Genomic DNA, 19884 nt, shown 5'->3' with positions numbered 1-19884 from the left:
GCAGCTTTACAGTGATAATAGGAAATTCAAGTAACAGAGATTGTTTTGGCTTTACAGCAGCTCTAGAATAAAGTTATTGTCCAGCTAAAGTTAGTTTTGATTGATGCACTTCCATCGCAATGATCATTAGTTATTAACTTAGGGGCCGCTAACACGACACCGTTCTAACAGAAAACCCTTATGTTCTCTCTGCGCAAACTTTAAAAACGCGAACCTGTGAGAATGCTGATGGTGTGCAGTAGGGCTGTAGTCAACCAAATAAATGCTTAGTTGACCAAAGTCCTGTCCTGCACAATGATTAGTCGACATTTGTCATAGAGCATTTATAAAACAACAACGAAAAAACGTTTTTTTTTTTTTTTTTTTTTATTGACACCTGGGATCCCCCGCGAAACGGTTCTCATTCGCGCTTGAATAAGGCCGGCGACACACTGGCTGCGTGGCGTTTCTGTTTTTATTTCGGCTCCCATGTTAACAGGTTGGAGTTTGCACACTGCCTGCATGAGACACGCGTCTCAGGCGCGGCTCGAGCCACGCGGAAAACGCGTTAATGCTAGAAATAGAACCGACGCCTGAGTGTTCCAGCAACGGGAGTGTTCTCTGGCTAGAGCTTTTTCTTTAGGCCTATTTAAATTTCGTTTTTCTTTATTTAAATTTCGTTTTTCTTTATTTAAATTTCATTTTTTCTGTATTTAAATTTCGTTTTTTTCTTTATTTAAATTTGTTTTTTCTTTATTTAAATTTCGTTTTTCTTTATTTAAATTTAATCTTTTCTGTATTTAAATTTCGTTTTTTTTCATTTAAATTTCGTTTTTCTTTATTTAAATTTCGTTTTTCTTTATTTAAATCTACCCTTTACTGTGTCAGTAATTTGTTAATCAGAAAAATATTAGATTATCTTAAAAGTATTGCTTAAGTTAACAGACTGTGTGCATTTTATATCACTAGTGCAGTGGCCGTTCTCGGTGAATATAACCCCTGCTCGCGTGAGGTGCGCCGCTTCCCGCTCGCGCTGTTCTGTAATTTACTATTAATTCTGAACGTGTCGCGTCTCGCGTGTCTGTCTATATTGCACCAAATGCGACACTGCACTCCCTTGTGAAGTCGATTGGATGAACGGTTCTCGAAATAATCGAAATGCAAACGGACAGACAGACATAGAGATTACTACCTATATTCCTTACTGAGCGCGAAGCAGCAGTGCAGCCAGCCACAGGTGCGGTTCCCGAGTGTTCTATGTGGTGCGCTAAACTGTGGCGCTGTTACAAAATAGCCTAAATTAAAGCATTTAAAGTTGGGGATAAAACATAGGCTAATTATATTTAGAATACAGTGATATATAACTGCTTATAAAGGAATAAATATCAAGGAGTAAATCAATGAAAATTTCTTTATTGGTGAAAAAAAAAAAAGAAAAATTTATGCGACTGGTCGACCAATGAGAATGTCAGTCGACCAAGACGGCATCGACCGATTAGTTGACTAAACGACTAAAGTTGACAGCCCTAGCGTGCACATACGTATTACGTGTTTAGTCTATGGGTATGCGCGTTTGAATATATATGTGCGCAGGCGTGTAGTCCTTCTTTACAAACCAACCCTCAACAAACTTATTGTCTGGCCTTAAAATTTATAATACAGAATTTATCGCTTCCGCGTAGCCACGTGAACCGGAATTATCCCGACAACTTTTTATCTGTACAGAGGTAAAGGGAAGGGAAGGAGGTCTTCACAGGGGAGAGATTAGTTGACACTTCAGGACTGCGTTGTCGTCGCGTCCAGGCGCAGGTCCTTCATCAGATCTGGATTCGGCCTGGATCCAGCAGACTGCGATAAACCTCGGGATAAACAGAGAGACTAATATTAGCGTAGATGCCATCCTTCTTATGATGCAACAAGTACATCAGGATTCATGGGAAGTGTTCCCGGTTCCGGCTGACCTAATCTATGCAGCCTAACATTGAATTATAGAAGTCTATAATGTGTTATGTGTATGATAGGTCAAAGAGATGTGTTTTTAGTCTAGATTTGAACTGACAGAGTGTGTCTGCTTCCTGGACAATGTTAGGAAGACTGTTCCAAAGTTTTGGTGCTAAATAGGAAAAGGATCTACCGCCTAGGTATTATCAACTGGCCGGAATTTTGAGATTGCAATAGACGTGAAGGACTATAATACGTTAAGAGCTCGCTCAAGTACTGCAGAGCTAAACCATTTAGTGCTTTGTAAGTAATCAGCAATATTTTAAAATGTATACAATGTTTAATAGGGAGCCAGTGCAGTGTTGACAGAACGGGGCTAATATGGTCATAATTCCTGGTTCTGGTAAGAACCTCTAGCTGCTGCGTTTAGGACCAGCTGTAGTTTGTTTAAGCGTGCAGGGCAACCACCCATAATAGCATTACAATAATCTGGCCTTGATGTCATTGTTCCACATTTGTCAATGAGAGCATATGACGTAATTTAGATATATTTTATAAGATGAAAAAAATGCGCTTTTACAGATACTAGACACGTGACTTTCAAATGAAAGATTGGTATCAAAGAGCACACCCAGGTTCCTAACCGACGATGAAGACTTGACAGAGCAGCCATCAAGTGTAGACAGTATTCTAGGTTATTACGAGAGGACGTTTTTTGTCCAATAATTAGAATCTCTGTTTTTTCAGAATTAAGTTGTAGGAAATTACTAGTCATCCAACTTTTTATATCAGCTATGCATTCCGTTAATTTTGTGAATTGGTAAGTTTCGTCAGGGCATGAAGAAATATAGAGCTGAGTATCATCAGCATAACAGTGAAAACTAATGCCATGCTTCCTAATGATATCTCCTAAGGGTAGCATGTTCATTCTGTACAGCAACGGTCCTAGTACTGAGCCTTGTGGTACGCCATACTGAACTTTTGATCGATAAGACATCTCTTCATTTACTGCTACAAACTGATAACGGTCAGATAAGTATGATTTAAACCATGCTGATGCAATTCCACTAATGCCAACATAATTTTTGAGTCTATTTAAAAGAATGTTGTGGTCAGTAATATCAAATGCAGCATTAAGATCGAGTAACACTAATAGCAAGATACAACCTATGTAGGATGAAGATCTATGACCTCTGGAAGCATCTCTTTCAATTGCTTGGTATAGGGTCTAACATGCATGTCGTCGATTTAGATGATTTAACGAGTTTAGAAAATTCGTCCTCTCCTATATTTTTCCTCAAGGAGACTACAATGCACTGCCTGATGCGATACTGTAGTAGACGGTTGCATAGTTATAATTTTCTCCCTGATATTATCAATCTTGTTAGTAAAGCAGTTCATAAAGTCATTACTGCTGTGCTGCTTGGAAACATCTGGGGTTGAAGATTTATTTTTCATTAGTTTAGCCACTGTTTCAAATAAATACCTAGGGTTTTGTTTATTTTCTTCTAATAGGGTTGAAAAATAAGCAGATCTAGCAGCTTTTAAGGCCTCTCTGTATGCAATCGTGATCTCTTTCAATGAAATGCGAAATACCTCTAGTTTTGTTTTCTTCCAATTGCGCTCCATTTTTCTGGCTGCTCTCTTAAGGGCCTGAGTGTGCTCGTTGTACCACAGCGTTGGACTATTTTTTTTTAATCTTCTTTAAGCGCAAAGGAGCAACTGTGTCTAAAGTGCTGGAAAAGAGAATTAAACGTTTCTGTCGCAATATCGAGTTCTTCTAAGCTATCTGGGATTGCTTAGATGATGAAACTGATCAGAAAGATTATTTATAAAGCAATTTTAGTGGCAGAAGTGATAGGTCTAACATATTTGTAACACAGAGTCGGCTTTGCAGCCTTGGCTAAATGAAGTTTACACGAGACTAGATAATGATCTGAGATGTCATTGCTCTGCTGCAGAATTTCAACGGCATCAACATTGATTCCATGTGATAATATTAGATCTTGAGTATGATTACGACAATGAGTAGGTCCTGACACGTGTTGTCTAACTCCAATAGAGTTTTTAAATGACAATCCCAATGCATCTTTTTTGTTATTTACATTTATATTAAAATAACCAACAATTAGGACTTTATCTGCAGTCAGTACTAACATTAACAGTAATATTGGGGGGTGGACTCATTTAAAGTAATGTAATCGTCTGGTTTTAGCCAGGTTTCTGTCAAACACAGCACATCTAGGTTATAATCTGTAATCATATCATTAACAAGTGCTTTTGAAGTAAGGAATCGAAAATTCAGCAACCCAAGCTTTATCATTTGTTCATCCGTATTATATCTGTTTTTTATTTGTTGAACATCAATTATATTTTTACCCTTAAATCGGTTTAGGAGTTTTTTGTATTTTGGGGAACAGACACAGTCTCTATATTATGATATCTAGGTGAAAGAGTCTCTATCTGATGTGATTTATCTGACCTAGGACGTGAGACAGCTAGCAGACGGTCGGTTTAGCCACTAGCAGACGGTCGGTTTAGCCAGTCTGTCTGCTTCCTGAACTGAGCCCCAATTCATGTTTGAGCTCTAAGACTATGTGCCATATTACTAGAGAGAAGAGCAGCAACATCCCAGGAGGGATGAATACCATCTCTTTTCAACAGGTCAGGTCTGTCCCAAAAACTTTTCCAATTGTCTATGAATTCTATATTATTTTGTGGACACCACTTAGACAGCCAGCCATTGAGTGAGCACAGTCTACTTAGTATCTCATCACTCCTGCGAACAGGAAGGAGGCCAGAGCAAATTACTGTGCCTGACATCATACTTGCGAGTTCACACACCTCCTTAACGTTAATTTTTGTGATCTCCGACTGGCGAAGTCAAACATCATTAGTGCCGACGTGAATAATAATCTTAGAGAATTTACGATTAGCATTAGCCAGCACTTTTAAATTTGCTTTGATGTCAGGCGCTCTGGCTCCCGGCAAACATGTGAATATGGTGGCTGATGTCTCTATTTTCACGTTCCGTGTAATAGAATCACTAATAACTAGGGCACATTCAACAAGATTCTCAGTGGGTGTTTCACTGAGAGAAGAGAACCTGTTTAATGTTGTAATCGGGACGGAAGAGCGGTGTTTTTTCCCGCAACTACAGCACCTCACCGTCACCCAATTGCCCTGCAGCACGGGCTCTACAGCCTGAACCGAACAATGTACAGAGTTCACTAAGCTAGTCGCATCCAAAGCAGTATCTAAAGCCCTTGCATTCTTACTATCCTTGATTAAAGTTTGGATGCGTGTCTCTAGTTCTGAAATCTTCTCCGTCAGCCTGACTGTCTCCCTGCATTTATCACATGTAAATCCTTCATTGCTGACAGAGAATGTTATACTATACATGTGACAATAAAGTGCAAGTGACAGTAACAGGAGATGACATTACTCACCGTGTTTGTTGACTGATCCTACTAGTGATCAACCGATATATCGGCCGGCCGATATATTGGGCCGATATTTGCGTTTTTTACGTGTATCGGCATCGGCCGATACGCGGCTGCTGCGTTCGCTGATAGTTTTTTCCCGGCATCATTTCCAGACAGGCGTCCACAGGCAGCTCTGTGTTGCTGGAGACGCTGCACTGCCCCTCCCCCACTAAGTTAACAGAGTGCTGGAATCTGCTCTTCAAGACAACGATAAGTTTTAAACTTCCAAAGCATCTTTTAACTGTTTGACTTAGCTGAAATATTGCCATACACTTTGAAAGTGGAAACACGTAGCTCTATATGTACTAGCAACTATAGAGCTGGTAAGTCCCGCCCATCCGTAAAACCCCAAGTGGACCTCTAGGTTGAAAAATCGTCAATGCAAGTGAATGGGAGAAAATAATTATTTTCTGATCCCGTTTGAATTGTGCCATGAATGTGAACATATGTTGTATGTGAATTTTTTATATAATGTTTCATGTTACGAGTTTGACAGTATATTGTATGATTCTTTGGCTAGCAGTTGTGGAAAAGACATAACGAGAAAGACTACATGTCGCCTATGTGACGTCACCCCATAACACATTTCCCTCCACTTGTCAAATCACGGTGCTAATGCTGCGATAATCTATGGAGACAGATCGAGATACCTGTGTGTTTTGTACCCAAATGTCACCATTCAAACCAAATGGGCTGTTCTTTCTTCAGATTCGCGTCGAAAGCAGCGAAGAGTTGTAGTCCACAAAGTGCTCTCACACAAAGTCTAACTGTATCAAACTTCTACCAGCTAAATTGTAGCATTCTTTACACGAAACATTATATTAAAAATTCACAAACAACATATGTCACATTCATGGCAAAATTCAAACGGGACCAGAAAATAATTATTTTCTCCCATTCACTTGCATTGACGATTTTTCAACCTAGAGGTCCAGTGGGGTTAGCGGAAGGGGCGGGACTTACCAGCTCTATAGCTAAGCAAGTTTGTGGGTCCAAATGGAAAATGCGAATGCCGAATGCCTCTATAAAGCTGCTTGCCATTGTATTTAGGGAGCTGCACAGAATCAACACCGGCCGCCACATATTGCGTTTTCTAAAGCGAATTTTTATCCCGCCAAAGCCTTATTTGATCGCTGAGTGATGTTGATGACTGAAAACTGCGCTTGTGACAGGTCGCATGTTGCTGAAAGAACGAGCAGAGAGAGAGAGAGAGAGCGCGCCCCTCCTCTGGCCGCGCGCGCGCACACTCTCACCGTCTTCAAACTGTCTTGCTCTCCCTCCCTTTAATTTTAAATTAAAATCAATTGAGAATTGACATGATGGTAAAAGGTCGGAAGAGCGAAGTTTCATGTGGAGGATTGGGACATTTTTTTCCTGAATTACCGCTGGGTGTGATTTGTGCTAAAAAAAACGTTTCCTTATCTTCTCTGAAAGCGTTCCGCACATTCAGCTGACACAAACCACACTTTCAATAAACCCAAAAACCTATCCAGTGATGAAATGTTTTCTGTGTTGACACAAATCTTGTGCGATGTCTTAAACTGCCGGGATAATCACACAAACACATAGCCTACACGTCCGCTAATGAAACCTCTGATTCACGCACTAATGACTCATTTGAACCGATTCTATTTAATGTATGGCAATACATTATAACAACTGATCTATCCAACACTTAACTCACCAGACGTCTGGATCAGTGTATAACAAATCAGTAACACTTTATAATAAAGGTCAGTTTATTAAACTCTAGTTAACTTTATTAGTTAACATTAACTATTAATAAACTGCACTTCTACAGCATTTGTTAATCTTTGATAATGTTAATTTAACCATTTATAGTAGCCTTATTGAAATCAAAAGTTGTATTTGTTAACATTAGTTAGCCTAATGCACTGTGAATAACATGAACAAATGAACAGCTGAATGAACAGCTGTATTTTTATTAACTAAGATTAACAAAGATTAATAAATAATACAGTAACAAATGTACCTTTTGATTTCAATAAGGCTACTATAAATGGTTAAATTAACATTATCAAAGATTAACAAATGCTGTAGAAGTGCAGTTTATTAATAGTTAATGTTAACTAATAAAGTTAACTAGAGTTTAATAAACTGAACTTTATTATAAAGTGTTACTGATTTGTTATACACCGATCCAGACGTCTGGTGAGTTCAGTGTTGGATAGATCAGTTGTTATTAATGTATTGTGGCTTTAGTGATGTCACTAAAGCCACATTCTGAAAACAGGTCGTTTGGAGAGACTGCTTATGATTTATGGGGATAAAAAAAAAAAGAGTGAGTGGATTTTTATCACTGTAGGGTGGTTGTGTACACACACACTGCCAACACACATTTATGTCCAAACACCATACAAAAGTGAATTTTGCATAATAGGTCCCCTTTAAGTTCAATAAATTATCCTTTTTTTAAATTGAGACTTGCAACATTTGTTATCATCATGATCATTGTGTCATTTTTATGATGTAAATTGAGGAAGCAAAAGCAGTATCGGCTCCAAATATTGGCTCAAGAAAATCGGCAGCCCGTATCGGTCATCGGCTAAGGCTGATGAAAAAAAATCGGTATCGGCATCGGCACTAGAAAATCCATATCGGTCGATCCCTAGATCCTACTCACCACAGTTGTTTGATTTGCAAGCACAGATGGCAGGTTAACAGGCTAGTGAGATACTAGCGTTTTGTGCTAGCGATAACGATTTAGATAAAAGCTAGCGATGTCAGATTAATGTGATAGGCAATATTAGACAATATCTAATATATGTTGATAAGTTAAATTTAGCAAATAAGAACAACAGGGAATGATATTAAATAGAGATTCAAAACAGCTTTATACGGTGAACAAATTTAATTTAATAGTTTATTCACATTTAACCCTCTGGGGTCGACAAACGCGCCCGCGCGTTTTGCTGGATTTTCTTCACATTGTAGCACAATAAACTTAAATTTCTCCGTCATTTATGGTCATACAGAAAAAAGAAATATGAAAAAAGAATCTGTGATATTTCTACTTTTGTATGTGTCCACTTACAAACAAATCAAAACATTGTGCTTTTGTAAAATATAAAGAAAATAAACAGGGTGTGCTTTCTGCCTCCCCGTCGAGGTGAACTTTTTTTTCTTGAGCAAGTCTATAAACTGAAACAAAACTCAGCGAATACTTGTCACACATTTATGAGCCATATACCTTTATAAACATTTAAGTGTGTACTTTTAAATGATCTGATTCAAACTGAAAACAAATATTCTCTGTTTAAGTAATTTGTATAAAACCAACAAGATGTCCAGTATCTCAATCGCTTGCTCATTATTTTTAATTTGACCACGCCCACGCGCGCAAAAGAGATTCACATGCAAATCTCCACATGGAACGCGAACGTGCTCATTACCTCAAAAACAAAGCACCAAAAAACTTCACAAGTCTCTGCTTTTCGTTGAGTTTGAAAGACGCGCCGTGAGCTTTCGATTTACCTCAGAAGATGATGAACGTGATTTGAAGACAAGAAAGATGTAAGGTAAGAAATTCTTACTTATTAGTTTATGTTATTGTTGCATAAACTTCACATTGCAGTTGAACTGTTGCTAGATATATGGTGAATATTATAATATTTAGACCCGTGTTTACTGTTACTGTGTTTGTGGATATCTGCTCAAACGTAGATATGTATAATATGGTAACCATAATGTTTCATATTTTGGAGCATGCTGTGCGTTTGAATGTATCATATTTTGGAGCGCGATCGCGTTTGAAAAGCAAAACTCACCAAACATTAGGCTTCATGTTTTTACCATTATCTCGTTTCATATCATCATAACGAATGGAAACATTTGAAGTAACATATGATAATCAATATATTTTTCTCTAGCGTAGTTGTTACTGAAATCTTTTGGAAGATTTATAGGCTGCTATAGGTTATTGTTATTATTATTTTATGCAGCACTGCGCATAGCCTATGCTTACAAGGCACAACAAACCTGGTGTTCATTATATTATATATTGTTGGAAACATTTGTGTGTGTGTGTATTCTGTGAATTTTAAAAAGCAATTTTAACCTGAAAAATCTAAAATGTATTCCCAAAATCGTGCAGGCCTATAGAAATCTTGATATCAGTATTTTTTTTTTCAGGGACCAGATGCCACTGAGTACTGCTGACTTCAACATTCACATGAGTCTCTGTATATGAACATGGTAAAGTGAAAATCAAACACCTTGGAAATGAAAGGTATGTACAATGTTTTTAGGAATGGCACAAAGGTCTCTGTCTTTGGATCATTGTTTTCAATAGTGTGCTTTTTTTCATTTGTTGTGTATCTTTGGATTATGTTGCGTTGTAAATAAATCCAAACAATCAAAAAGCCATTCTTTTTTTAATCTCCTCATTCTTTGTGCAAGGTTGCTCATAATGACAGGGCCTGATGGCTCCTAATAGGGCCATTAGGGAGGGTCTTTGTCTTTCTCAGGTGTGAAAAGCCTTACATATTAATGATGTGATCACGCCTCCCGCATAAAGCTTTCTCACACAAAACACGTCTTACAATTTTTAAATCAATATATTGTCTTATCTGAATGAGCAGTCAGGGTGATTTTCACATACTGTAGTTTTGGAGCAAATATTCTAGGCTACGTGATACAATTTTCAAAAGTCTTGTGAAGAAATAATCAGTAGGGGTTTCATGGCCTTATTTCAGTGACAATTTTTTTTTGCATTTTCACAAACCACGCATAAATGTCATTATCTCAAAACTACAAACTTTTACATACATGCTGCTGACATATTATTGTAGCAGAGTTTGTGCTGAATACAGTGTAATCAGACTTTAGCCATGAAAATGTCACAAGTAACAGAAATAAGCACAAATGTCAGAGCATGTCAGAACACCTCCAGGACCCAGAAAACACCTCAGACCCCAGAGGGTTAAACATTGATCAGCGTATATAAACAAAAGCTCAACTGAACCTACTTAACACGCGAGAACAAACCTTTTTTGGTTCATGTGGAAGCTCAGACTTGCTGCGTAACACGAGAATTAACCTCATTGGTTCTTCCTGAAGATCAAACATGCTGCGTAACATGAGAATGAACCTCAATGGTTCTTGCAGAAGCTCAAAAATGCTGCGTAACATGAGAATGAACCTCATTGGTTCTTGCAGAAGCTCAAACATGCTGTGTAACATGAGAATGAACCTCATTGGTTCTTGCAGAAGCTCAAATGTGCTGCGTAACACGAGAATGAACCTCATTGGCCTCATCTTGACTTCCTGCTCAGCTACTGTTCGGACGCTCTTGCTTACTGCTCCGCCCTTTGCTCTATCGCTTTTATATTTTATCTTCTATATTTTTATATTTTATCTCCTTTTATCACCTAATTTTAACTTCAGCAAACAGCACAGTGCTCAAACGACAAAGTTTGGATTACTACAAAAACGCAGAATTCTTTTACCCGACCAGCTTACATTCCGGGGAAAGGAAAACACAACTGCCTACATTCATAAGGATAAGAGAGAAAATGCCTCTTCTGGTTCAAGAATCTACTTGCTGCACTAACTTCCACAGACTTTTACAAAGGATTGCAGTTCTTGAAACAAAGTTACTTACGGGATGTTGTGGCAAATTCTCATTAAACAATCATCACTGCGTAAGAGACACTCTGAAATCAAATGATCATTAAAAAGTATTTTATTCTTGCAAGAAGGCCCAGTTGCCACTTTCCATTACAGGTACCACCAAACCAGACGGAACACAAAACAGAGCTTCGTCATGGACACCCTCAGCATATAGCCGGTGAGTCCCATGAAACTAGTGCTCCTCAACAGGTAGAGAAACAAGCCGATCGACTTACAAATCGATGGCACAAACAGGGAGCGAGACCCCTATACATCTTGAGAACAGATTTGAAGTACTAATGAATGTAAATGAGGAATCCCCACACGTGATGAATGTGATCGAACACTGACTGAATCAGCCAATTGCTAAGACTGATGCTAACTGGTGCTCAAGATCGAGCAGACAGTGGCACTCAGCTCAGAGCGCAGCCGGGCACAGGACTCTGATAGTGGGGGACTCCATAATCAGAAACATTAGCAGCAGGGATACAACTATGTGCTGCCTTCCACAAGCAACAACTTCTGATGTAAACAGGGAACTTCAGAACATTCTAATGAAACATAAGACTGCAAATAGACTCATTCATGTGGGGAAGAATGTTATTCATAAAGAGCAGTCAGAACTCCTTAAGAAGGATTTCAGTGAACTTTTTGAAACACTTAAAAGACTGAAAGTTCAAACATTCATCAGTGGACCACTCCCAGCAAGAGGAACAAACAGGTTTTCACGGTTGCTTGGGCTTAATACATGGCTGCAAAAAACCTGCAATATAAAAGGAGTGAACTTCATTGACAACTTCAATCTTTTCTGGAGTCAGAGACAACTGTTTCATCAGGATGGCCACCACCCAAACAAACTTGGTTCAAGAGTGCTAAAGGACAATATCTAATTCTCCCTCAATCATCCTTCTGCAGTGTGTGCCAATCCACTCAATCTGAACGGCACACACACACACCTGGACACAGTATGAATGACCACAGGACTTCACTTCAGCAGCAAAATGGACATGCGGTTGACATATCACACAAGGACAATGATAACACCACTGAGCCACAACAACCTCTGCTCATGGACACAATCTCAGCTGAGCCCTGCCCACAGAGCTCACCACAGACAGACATATTAGAACTGCTCCAAGATTCAGCACCCAAGGACGACTTCCTGGAAAACAGCCAGGGAAGCCAGAACAGCATATTACAGCCTCCGATAACACCAGAGCAACAGCCCCTCTCACCAGACACTTTATCCCTCTCTCCAGCATCTCCACTTCTGTGCTTCTCACAGAAAATGGAAGAACTGGTGTATGCTGGAACCAAACTATCCCACTCTTTTGCTGCAAGCCCCCAGATATCAACCAAAAAAACGGCAGGCACCGCAACCACCAAAGCCTGCGGGCCCAGCTCACCCTCCCCCTCCTTCTGTGAAAGCTCTTCGGCCTCTGCCACAACGCCAGGGCCCACACCACCTCCATCAGCTCGAGGTGAACCAAAAACAACTGATACCAGCTCTCAGTGATATGTGTTGGGTCCCCGCTATGATAACAGTAACTTTCTCTAATGTTTACAGAACAAGCAGTGTGCCTGTATCTTTCTCTATTGCTGTTCTATTACAAGATAGAAAGTCTAAGGCCTTCAATAGCCGTACAGCAAACCCAACTAATCTGGTGCCTATTACATGTCAAACTAAGATTGCTGTGGGGACAGAAAGTAAGACTGTTAAGTTAGCACTTTTAAACATCTGCACACTTAAAAATAAATCACTTCTAGTCAACGACTTAATAACCACAAACAACCTGGATTTTATGCTTCTAAATGAAACCTGGCTAGAAGACAGCTGCAGTGCAACAGTCCTCAATGAAACAGCCCCTCCTAAATTTACTTTTATGAGTGTCTGCAGAGCTGTTAAGAGAGGTGGGGGTCTAGCTGCTCTTTTTAAAGATATCTATCAATGTAAGCAAATATCATTTGGGAATTACCCTTCTTTCGAATATCTGGGTATTGTGTTAAAAGGTGCTCTACTCATTTTACTTATTATTATTTACAGGCCTCCAAAATACTCTCCAGCCTTTGCTGAGGACTTTACAGAACTGTTATCAACAATTACCTCAGAGTTTGACTGTTTTGCCATTGCTGGAGATTTTAACATCCACATAGATAATGCAGAAACCAGTATGGCAAAAGAAATCAAAACTGTATTAAAAACTTTTGATCTGACTCAGCATGTACATGGACCCACACACAATCGCGGACACACTCTAGATTTACTTATCAGTAAGGGTCTAAACATTTCATTGATTGTTATTAAGGATGTAGCACTGTCCGAACATTTCTGTATTTTCTTTGATATATTGATCTCTCCTGCCATTGAAGCTAGATCTGTATCTGTCAAGAAGAGATTCTTAAATGAGAACACTAATGTACTATTTATGAAGGCTATATCCTTAACACCAAGCATATCTGCTGACTCTGTTGATTTTCACCTTGATTCTTTTAACTCAAAAGTTAAAAGTGTAATTGATGATATTGCTCCTGTGAAAGTCAGGAAGAAGAGTGGCAGACAAAAAGCACCTTGGAGAAACTCAACAGCAGTGCAAAATATATGAAGACAATGCAGAAAAGCAGAGCGCATGTTGCGGAAGACAAAACTTGTAGTCCATTATAACACCTACAAAGACAACATCCATGCTTTCAATATGGAACTAGGCAAAGCTAGACAGACTTTCTTCTCAAATATTAGAAACAGCAATTTAAACAACACATGCACTCTTTTTGCTACTGACAAACCCCCCAGTGCAGTGAGTTTGCTTCTTTCTTCTCTGAGAAAATCAATGGTAACACTTTACGGTAAGGGTACATGAATTATCATGAATTCATGTATAAATTCATGCATGAAATATGCATTCATTCATGCATTAATATCTCATGAATCATCAGGAACTAACACGAGTTCAACGTTTTTCATTCATGACTTCATGGATGAACAACACCTTAATTAAAACATTAACTAAGATGAGTACATCATCATGAATTATGATTTATTACGCATGATCATGATGTTTTCTTTGTTCATACAAAAAATTGGTCTTTACCACCCATTGTGGATAAAGCTATGGTTATGGTACATGAATCATGAATTCATGCATAAAAAAGTATGAATTCATGCATGCAAGACTACTCTTCGAATTATTAAAGGAATGTACAAAAATCCACATTATCAAATGCATGCATACAGGCTAGAACAGTATATCAATTAACGTGAGAACTTTTTTTCTGAATTATGATCTGAGTTATCCAGCATGTTCATGTCTTCTTCATTGCCTGCAGGTAAATGGACAGACCCCAAAATTGGCCAATCACAGCACATAACATACGAATTCTGTTGGCGTTCAAATACAGTAGTCATCATTAACTAAGCATTATTTATCAATGATTTCATCATGTTTGTGGCCCCTCAACTAAAGTGGTGACTTGGTGCTTTGAAACACTGATGAACAATGTGTTTTCATTATGATCTTAGTTATCCAGCATGTTCATGTCTTCTTCATAGCCTGCAGGTAAATGGACAGACCCCCAAATTGGCCAATCACAGCACATAACATACGAATTCTGTTGGCATTCAAATACAGTAGTCATCATTAACTAAGCATTGTTTATCTATGACTTCATCATGTTTGTGGCCCCTCAACTAAAGTGGTGACATGGTGCTTTGAAACACTGATGAACAATGTGGCATAACTGTGAAATGACATGAACATGAAAGTTCAAGCGTTTGCAAACAATGTACTGTGGACAGAAATGGACTTTGATCTTAACTTGCAACGTGATCTCATGAGAATACGTGTATTTTTACGTAAAGTGTAGTTCTACCATACGTACATTTATTTATGTTTTATACACACAGAAATGTATAATACTGACAGTGGACAGCACAAAAACGTAATTTATTTACTTATAAACAACTTACAAACAACGACGTACAAATTTGGGCGTATTCCTATTTAACTCATGCATATTAAAATCGTGGCATTAATGTTTTGACACATAATACACTAAAACACAACATAAATTCACAAAAGAAATCAATTTTATTAGCTTAATGTGATCCAAATCTTTAGAATCCATACGTTGTTTGCAAGAAATAGATCCAAATATGCCCTTTATCCAGTGATCTTCATCTCCATTTCTCAGCAGAGACCGTCAACGTCAAATCCCGCGCTCGTGGTGAATTCAAATTCAAAAATTGCGCCCGAAGCGTTACGACATGTTTTACGGCAGTGATATCAAACGCTCATTGGCTCTCGCATGCTTCGTAACAGATTGCGACATGCCGTGTTTAAGTTGTTTACTACATTTGAAATGGAGAAGCGCGCGCGCTTTCACAGAGCGAACAGCAAACCGAAACCGGATTAACATTTTCATGGATTAATAACTTAAATTCTGCTCTGTAACGTTACCTCGTACATAACCATTATATAACGTTACTGCCAGAGAGGACTGCGACACATCGTCATGTGAACGACTTTTGGTACCGGTTTTAACATTTTCTCAATAAATAAATGATTGTGATTGTCTGTCTGCTGTTTTAATTTATAATTGTAGGTACGTAGTTTTAAGAAATGGTTAGGGGTAGGGGTAGGATAAGTGGCTCAAACTATCTTTTAATGCTACATTGTTAATAAAGCTGCCATTTCCCTACACATATCTGTCCATTACGTTTTATCCTTTTAATATTATCTATAAAATGGGTATGTTTAGGTGTGGAGTTAGGGTTAAGGGATCATACATTTATAATCTATTAAATGGTAAAAGGGAAATTATACAGATATCTTTATGATATGAAATATTCGTAAATACTTTCACGTACGTTTTTAGCTGTAAAATTGTAATAATGTTATGTAACTTTACTGCTTTATTCTGAAACCAAACGGTATAAACCAGTTAAATCAACAGCTGGAAAGAGCTGAGAAGGAATTCAGTAGCCTACATAGGCTACACCATGAACTTTATTTTAAGTGTCTGTATATCTGAAAACTCTTTACAAAACCATAAAGCTGTTTTACAATTTCATGATATGGAGGAGACACATCAGTAGCTTTATACATTACTCTTTACCCAAAAAGAGATCAAGCTGTTTGTGAAACATTTTTTTTAAAACAGCTTTATGGTTTTTAACTGGTTTACCGTTTAAGAATAAAGCAGTACAGTTAAGATCAAAGTCCATTTCTGTCCACAGTACATTGTTTGCAAAGGCTTGAACTTTCATGTTCATATTCATGTCATTTCACAGTTATTCCACATTGTTCATCAGTGTTTCAAAGCACCAAGTCACCACTTTAGTTGAGGGGCCACAAACATGATGAAGTCATAGATAAACAATGCTTAGTTAATGATGACTACTGTATTTGAATGCCAACAGAATTCGTATGTTATCTGCTGTGATTGGCCAATTTGGGGGTCTGTCCATTTACCTGCAGGCTATGAAGAAGACATGAACATGCTGGATAACTAAGATCATAATGAAAACACATTGTTCATCAGTGTTTCAAAGCACCAAGTCACCACTTTAGTTGAGGGGCCACAAACATGATGAAATCATTGATAAATAATGCTTAGTTAATGATGACTACTGTATTTGAACGCCAACAGAATTCGTATGTTATGTGCTGTGATTGGCCAATTTTGGGGTCTGTCCATTTACCTGCAGGCTATGAAGAAGACATGAACATGCTGGATAACTCAGATCATAATTCAGAAAAAAAGTTCTCACGTTAATTGATATACTGTTCTAGCCTGTATGCATGCATTAGATAATGTGGATTTTTGTACATTCCTTTAATAATTCGAAGAGTAGTCTTGCATGCATGAAATAATACTTTTTTCTAATGCATGAATTCATGATTTATGTACCATAACCATAGCTTTATCCACAATGGGTGGTAAAGACCAATTTTTTGTATGAACAAAGAAAACATCATGATCATGCGTAATAAATCATAATTCATGATGATGTACTCATCTTAGTTAATGTTTTAATTAAGGTGTTGTTCATCCATGAAGTCATGAATGAAAAACGTTGAACTCGTGTTAGTTCCTGATGATTCATGAGATATTAATGCATGAATGAATGCATATTTCATGCATGAATTTATACATGAATTCATGATAATTCATGTACCCTTACCGTAAAGTGTTACCAAATCAATAATATCAGAAAGGTGATCAGCACATCCTTGAGTTGCGCTGGGGTCAGACAGATCAGACCACCTGAGAAAGTAGTAACTTTGTCTGATTTCAAAGAAATTGATGGCAAAATTTTGGAAGAAACCGTACAGCACCTTAAAACATCAACCTGCACTCTTGACACACTTCCCACATCTTTTTTCAAAAGTCTGTTAAACAGTTTAGAAGCAGATCTTCTAGAAGTGGTAAACGCCTCACTTATCTCTGGGAGTTTTACAAACTCCCTGAAAACTGCAGTTGTCAAGCCCCTCCTGAAAAAGAGCAATCTGGATAAGACCATATTAAGCAACTATAGACCGATCTCAAATCTTCCTTTCATAGGCAAGATCATTGAAAAAGTTGTTTTCAATCAGCTGAACAAATTTTTATGCTCGAATGGATACTTTGACAATTTTCAATCTGGTTTCCGACCGCACCACAGCACAGAGACAGCGCTCATAAAGATAATAAACGATATTCGCTTAAATACTGATACAGGCAAATTATCAGTGCTGGTACTACTCAACCTCAGTGCTGCATTTGACACTGTCGATCACAACATACTTCTTGACAGGCTGGAAAACTGGGTGGGGCTTTCTGGGATAGTCCTAAAATGGTTCAGGTCATACTTAGATGGGAGAGGTTATTATGTGAGTATATGGGACCATAAGTCTGAGTGGACATCCATGACATGCGGAGTCCCTCAAGGCTCAATTCTTGCGCCACTCCTGTTCAACCTGTATATGCTCCCAATGAGCCAAATAATGAAAAAGAACCAAATTGCTTACCACAGCTATGCAGACAACACACAGTTCTACTTAGCCCTATCGCCTAACGATTACAGCCCCATTGACTCCCTGTGCCAATGTATTGATGAAGTCAACAGTTGGATGTGGCAAAACTTTCTTCAGTTAATACTCAAGACAAATACCTACTTAATGTATTATTAGTTGCGAGCAAAAAAACAATAACTAAGAAATGGCTGCATGAGAGTCCTCCAAAAAACAGATGAGTGGATAGAGATTGTAAGTCATATATATGATATGGAACAGCTGACCTTCTCTTTACGATTAAACATGGATACATTTTACAAGTACTGGTCAAAATGGCTAATGTATAGGAATAGGGATTGAGCATAAAGAGATATTGTGAGTGTAATGCAAATTATTATTTTTATTTTATTTATTCTTTTCTCATTTACATTTAATTGGTAATACTATATCTGAGAGACTCTCCACCCTTTTCTTTCTTTTTTTTCTTTCTTTTTTTCAGTATGTAAAATACTTTTCCAATGAAAACATTCTGTATTTGTATGTTGTATGATGGGACTTTGAACCTTTTATTGACTTGAAAGGACAATTACAATTATTCTCCGGATATTATTATAAGGGAAGGAGGGGGGAAGGGAGGAAGAAAGGGAGGGAAGAGAGAAGAAAAGAAGAAGAGAAGGAAAAGTTCTTTCTCTCTCCTCTCACTACTCTGAGACTACTGGGAGAGTAACCCCGGATTTGACATTAACACTTTATGAATAACATAATTGTATGTTATACCCCTAGTGACCTGTTTGTTCTGTTCTTTTGTGTTCTACCAAAAAACATATAAAACAATAAAAAAGAAAAGTTGAAAAAAACCCCCAAAAAAAACAAACAAACCATGTCTCCCGATATATTGCGCATCTTATGATCCTATCTTTAATTACAATTGTTTTTGAGCTAAAATGTAATACACATAGGCTATATACACACTGTATATGTTTCTTTTATCAAAGATTGGTAATATTGGGGCCAGTCAAGGGGTAATTAAACTGCACGATCAGTTATCGGTAATGATACGTTGTTTTTTATTGCAAATGTTTATTGCTAATGTTTATTATTGCAAATGTTTTTCATGTGTTTAATAAATCTCATAATGATGGCACATCACTATATCATAGTCATAGCTTTTATTTCTATCCCAAATGATTGGCGGTCGGTCAGGGGGTACTTGGCAAAGAATCAAATACAGTTGGAAACGACGTAGACCATTAATAACACAGACTGTTAACAATTGTTTTTAATTAGTATTTAAACATTCTCTATGATAAAAAATGTTTGTAAAAAATATTTTAATAACATGGTTTTGGCGGTTATAGAGTTCTAATGAAGGTGTTCAACTACAACCGTCGGTCTCACGGTTATATACTAACCGTCATACCCCTACTGTAAAGTTCATCAATTATGAAATAAACCATAATTGGCTCTGCAGAAAACAGTGATGTCATCATCCAGCTAAGATTCAGTTCTCATTCGACAGTGTCAATGCATTCACTCAATAATATTGCTAAATATTAAAGTGATAGCTCACAAAAAATTTTATTCTATCATTAATTACTCATGTTGTTCCAAACCTGTAAGACTTTCGTTCATCTTCGGAACACAAATGAAGATCTTTTTGATGAAATTTGAGAGCTTTCTGTACTCTATGTAACTGACACTTTGACACCAATGAGGTTCATTCTCGTGTTACCCAGCACGTTTGAGCTTCAGCAAGAACCAATGGCAAGGCAAGGCAAGTTTATTTATATAGCACATTTCATACACAATGGCAATTCAAAGTGCTTTACATAGAATAAATTCAAATAATAAAAAGA

At 37.8% G+C, this 19884-nt stretch overlaps 1 protein-coding gene across 3 annotated transcripts in view; it reads left to right on the top strand.

Annotated features, from left to right (window-relative positions):
* cep128 (centrosomal protein 128) overlaps nt 1-19884 on the top strand; it is a 363668-nt gene that overhangs the window by 254213 nt on the left and 89571 nt on the right. The gene's annotated exons all lie outside the window — the stretch shown is intronic.

Source organism: Squalius cephalus (genome assembly GCF_949319135.1).
Source record: "Squalius cephalus genome assembly, chromosome: 12".
NCBI classification, from domain to species: Eukaryota; Metazoa; Chordata; class Actinopteri; order Cypriniformes; family Leuciscidae; genus Squalius; species Squalius cephalus.
This window is presented reverse-complemented; position numbering and strand designations above follow the sequence as displayed.